Raw genomic sequence first — 6,034 nt, 5'->3', positions numbered from 1 at the left:
ATTTTATAGCGATATTCTGAAAAAATGTTATCACAGATTCTTAAATGTTTTCTTCTTGGGATGACTGAGGAGGAGGGAAAAAAAATCTATGCATATTTAGTATATTTTGGGACAACTTTGAAGTCTTCCAAAGAAATTGCTAGTGTCAAAGCAGTGGACTCATTTGCTCTGGCATGTGTATACTCACTATGTATTAGCAGAGTGTCAACTTTAATTGGAACCAATTCTCCTCTATTTTAAGATGCTCTATTAGTGGAATACTCCAAACAACAAGCTGGGCTTCAGTACCTACACATTTAGTTCATCCATGTGCTTTTGTAGAGTCAAACAATTGAAAAGAACCAAATGAAGACAGAGAATATCACAAGAACAATAGCTTTTCACCTTTTAAAGTAGACCCAGAGAACTCTGACTGGTGATTTCTCAGTGCCAGAAGAATATAGGGATCATTTGGGAAGCAGGCATTTCCCTCTGTATAAATGATGTGGGAATTATCCAAGGAATAGCTCAGGACAGCTGACATTGACTCCTAATCATTACAATAATGATCTAGAAAAATTCCTTTATTTGGATGAATTCAGACACCATCTAAAAAACCTGCTGGTTAATGACATCATTGCGAAACACAATGGCCCTGAGACATCACATAGAATGGTGGTACCAAAGAAGAAGTAAACATATACTACCCCAAGACTTCAAGTTCAGGTCAAGTGTCCTGACTTTTCTTTTAGGCAGCCAGTGACTTTCTAGGTTGGATTTTTTAGATGGCTATTATCAGATGAAGGAAGAATGAGAAGAGTTCCTTTATATGCTCAGGTAGATTTTTACCAGTTTTGGCATGTGGTCAAAGTATTCTGGGGGTACCTGCCACTTTCCAAAGACTAATAGAGAAAAATTTTTAAAGATGTATACTAACTCTAAATATTAATTTTCTTGATAATATTATTGAATTTGGAAAAAAAACAATGAAAATGTTTAATTAGCAGAAGGGGAAAAAAAAGCTTTAAGTTTCCTATTGACAAATGCCATATTCACAAATCTTCTCCTTAAAAATACATAGGTCACATAGTATGTCAACAAGATGTGCTCTGACCCAAAAAAGATAAAAGAATCCAGACTTCACCATATAGCAGAACTTTAGGGTTTTTCTGGGAGTTGGTAGTTACTATATCAAATGTGTCAAAAACTAGGCTGCTACTGCTAATTCACTAAATGACCTCATTTGAATAGTTATGACCAGTTACAGTAGAAGAGCTTCTACAAAAGCAGAAAAGCTGTACAAAATTGCTTTAAAACCTATAAAGCCATTTAAAGATGGATAGACAGACATGAACAATTTCTTATTTTATTTTACATTTTTGAATACCATTTGATAGATTATGTGTTTCAAAAGAAAACAAGCTAAATAATAGAGATCTATAGTTTCATTCTTATACAATTCTCATATTTTGTTATGTCAATCAACAAACTTTTTTTCAACAGATAATTTTATTTCCATACTTATTCTCCCCCTATTTAATAGTATTTTATTTTTTCCAATTACATGTAAAGATAGTTTGCAACATTTACTTTTATGAGATTTTGATTTCCCCCTCCCCAAGATGGCAGTCTAATATAGGTTAGACATATATAATCATATTTACCACCTTTCCACATTAGTCATGTTGTATAAGAACAATCTGAACAAAAGGGGAAAACAATGAAAAAGAAAAAAAGCACAAAAAGGTGAAAATAGTGTGTTTTTATCTGCATTCAGATTCCATAATTCTTTCTTGGGATATGGATATTATTTTCCATCATCAGTCTTTTGGAATTTTCTTAGATCATTATATTGCTGAGAGAGTAAAATCTATCCAAATTGATCATCCACTCAATGTTGTTGTTATTGTATACAATGTTCTCCTGGTTCTGCTTACTTCAGTCATGTTTCAGCATCCGTTCATGAAAGTCTTTCCAGGTTTTTCTGAAATCTGCCTACTCATTATTTCTTATGGAACAATAGTATTCCATTACATTCATATAACACAGTTTGTTCAGCCATTCCCCAATTGATGGGCATCCCCTGCATTTCCAGTTCTTTACTATAAATAGAGCTGCTATAAACATTTTTGAATATGTGGGTCCTTTCCCCTTTTTAATGATCTCTTTGGGATCACAGTTTCATAGCTCTTTGGGCATAACTTCCAAATTGTGAACAAACTTTTAAAGATTTGTTCACTTGCTTCAAATATGTATCAAAATGGGCCTAAGCAAACCCAAACAATCCTTTTGCCCTAAATATACTTGCCAATCTGGAAGGGTAGGGCTAGTTCTAGGCCAGTATGGTGATAGCCAACAGAAACTATTGTATTTGCCAGCAGAGGTTTGAGCAATCATGAGATTTGTTGTACCATACAAAACTAGAGTTCTTGGCTCTGAGTGTTCTATGAATGAGAAATTAAAAGATTATGTGTGGGAGGTGGGGGAGGTATACTTTAAGTAGGTACTGAAAACAATCTACTACCTTTTATTTTTATCAGTGTTAAATTAGATGTAGAAATGGATGATATTCAGTATGTTGAAAAGGATATATTACTGTCCAGGAAAGACTAATGTGGTTACATAGTCCCTGTCTCAAGGAGCACATAATGTCAAAATGATGGCAATATCTAAAGAATAAAAATATAAACTCTAAGGATTAATGAGAAAATTGTAGTTTGCCTGGATGGGAAGGACTGTGAGAATTTGGGGAGAAGCTCCATAAAAGACTAAGCACAAGCATTTTGAATAAGAGACAGACACACAAACAGAGACAAAAACGCAGTGAAATTTTTCTGCCATAGAAATGCAGCAGGGGAGAGGGATATGAATGGGAAAAGAAAGAAGCTTTAGCAAATATTTTGTGAATCAAATCAAGAAACTACAGATTGGTCATTTAAAGGCAGCTGTCCTCTTCAAACTGCTGAGCCTCTACTTCTCAGGACCCTGATGATATCAGGGATGATAATAAGTTTACTTGTAACTTTAACTAGCAGAAATGCTGACTCAATTATAAAATCAATACAGCTCTCTATCTCTTGTTTATTCATAAATTGTTCTCCTATCCATATCTGAAAGCTAATATATTCTATCTTTTTCAAATTTTTTTATGCTACCAATCTTTTACTCTAGGTCATGTATTCATTGGTTTATGCCCAATTTCTGCCAGACTGCTTCCCAGTTCTTCCAACAAGTATTATTATTATTATTATTATTATTTTAGCAAATAATAAATTCTTATGCCCCAAACACAAATCTTTACACATCTAAGATACAATTTTATATCTATTTCTTGCCGTAAATTGTGTCTATTATTTTCTACTGATCTACTTTTCTATTTCTCAATCAAAACTTAATCTTGATAATTATAGCCTTATAATATAGTTTAAAGATCTAATATTACCAAATCTCCTCCCTTTATATTTTTGTTTGTTCCTTTGTTATTCTTAATTTTTTTTCTTTTAAATTTTTATTCTTGCTATTGTCTTTTTTAAGTCAAAAAATACTTTTTGGTAATTTAATTTGGATATCATTGAATATATAAATTAGTATAATTAATAAATAGTTATTTTATTATATTGGACCTGCCTACTATGTACATTGAATATTTCTCTAATTATTTAAATCTCATTTTATTTATAAAGAAAGTTTTTTATGTAATTTTGTTCATATAATTCCTGAATTTGCTTTAGCATAGCATAAAATCAATTAAACTCATACAGTAGAAACTAGAAGAATATTACTACTAGAAGAATACTATTAGAAGTAATATTAATTTTGATATTTTCAGCAGGAATATAATATCAAGTATTGGGGGGAAGGAGAAAAGTACCTTAGGCTACTTTAAGAGAGTATCCAGAATGAGAAACACAATAGTAAAATTTTATTCTGTCTTGGTCAGATGACATCTGAACCATTAAAATGGACCACATTTTAGAAAGGACATGATTAAGTATGTCCAGTTGGTAGAGTAGGGAAGGCAACCAAAACAATTCAGAGCTTGGAGATAATACCATATGAAGATCATTTAAGACATCTGGAAATGTTTAGCCTGTAAAAAGAGAAAATTTGTGGATAATATAATCATTGTCTTCAAATATCTCTTTGGATGATGAGGTTATATAACAACATGCCTTGGATGATATTCTAGAAGTAATAGGGAGCCAGTAGAGTGATGTGTGAGGTTTGATAGTATTAGCCTTTAAGAAAATCTTTTGGGCAGCTGAGTAGAGCCCAGATCGAGGAGAGTCTTAAGGAAGAACAACCAGAATTCTATTGCAATGGACTAGGTGAAAAGTGATAAAGGACTAAAAGAATGGTATCTCAGTGCAGAGAATAGTATGTGTGAGGCTATTCCAGTAGAAACTAAAGATGACAACAGATTGAATATAGGAGGTAAATGTAAGAAATGAATCCAAGACGATACATAGGTTGTGATCCTGGGTGACTAACTGAGATGACAGTAACAGTGAAGTTCACTAGAGAGGAGGATCTGGAAATAAGAGAATGAGTTGTTTGAGATATAATGAATTTATGATGTCTACAGGACATCCAACTTGACGTGTTCAAAAGCAATTAATAATATGAGGTGAGGTAAGGAAAAAGTTTAGTAAAGCAACAAATATCTACATAAAGATTGTAGTTGAATCTATGAGAGTTAAGGAGCTCACCAAGCAAACTAGCATAATAGTTAACAGACTGACCTTGAGTGTTGGAGTCCAAGTCCTGTAGTGAGATGGAGTGGGACTTTTACTAGGGCCAGGAGGAGAGAGTTTATTGTTCAGGACCACGAATATATATACATATATATGTATCCCTCAAATGCTCATAGACTAGATAGATACAAAGTACACTCTTTGAAGTTCTTATAGTTTTCCCTAACAAACAAGATCTATTGAGATGTAAATGATTAAGTCCAGGATCTTGGCTAATTAGAGATGCAAATATAGTTGAGATATACATCAGGATAAAGTTTATCAGACCATTGTCTCAAGTATCTTTCTCCCAAATGCCTTTAGTCTCTATTGTGGGCTCTTTTTCTTGTCCTAAATTCAAAGGTTTGCCTTTAATCCAAAGAGCAATGTTTGCATTTTGCTTCAGTAGCTAGCTTATTAATTTATTATATTGACAAGCAGTCTGCTATTTCAATAAGGGAGTTTTGATGAGCTAAATTACTGTAAGATTCAAAACCTGGAATGGATTCTTACCTCCTGGTCCTCTATACTTGAAAAAGATCCAACAAAGAAGACTGAGAAGGAGCAATGACTCAGGTAAGGAGGAAAATGTGGAGAGAGTGTGTAACAAAAGCCTAGAAATGACAGATTATTCAGGAGGGAAAAATTATACTAGTGTCAAATGCTGCAAGACCAAGAAAGATAAGGACTGAGAAAATGCCATTAGATTTTTTATTAAACGACCACTGATAACTTTAAAGAGAGGAATTTCAGTTGAATGATGAAGTTAGAAACCAAACTGAAGAAGATTTAGAAGGGATTGGGAGGCGCCAGTTTTAGATGGCTTTCTCCAAGGGTTTAGTCACAAAAAAGTAGAGGTTGGATGATAGCTAATAAGTATAGTCAGATTAAGTGAGGTTTTTTTAAGGATGCCCTGGGAATCATGGACATGTTTACAATCAGCAAGGCAGAGTCAATAGACAGAGATGGAAGATTAGTAAGGGAGAAGAACAGAAGGGGCAATTTATTGAAGAAGAAAGGATGGAATGAGATTACTCACTTTCACTTGATATGAAGAAGGGCTATATGCTCACATTAGACCAAATTTAAAACAGAGAAAAACATATAGCATAAATATTCCCAAAATTAAAAAAAAAAAATGAAATCTTCACATAAAGGCATTGTTTTAAAAGATTGCTAGACATGCACAAGTGATTGTCAACATAGCAGTTCTTTTTTACATACGAAAGATAATATTACTGTATATTTAGACAACTTTATCTCCAAAGTTAGAGAAGCATTGGCTTCCTCCATCATGAGCCTATTCCATGAATATATTCTAT

The sequence above is a fragment of the Sminthopsis crassicaudata genome, chromosome 1 (genome assembly GCF_048593235.1).
Source record: "Sminthopsis crassicaudata isolate SCR6 chromosome 1, ASM4859323v1, whole genome shotgun sequence".
In the NCBI taxonomy this organism is placed as follows: Eukaryota; Metazoa; Chordata; class Mammalia; order Dasyuromorphia; family Dasyuridae; genus Sminthopsis; species Sminthopsis crassicaudata.
This window is presented reverse-complemented; position numbering follows the sequence as displayed.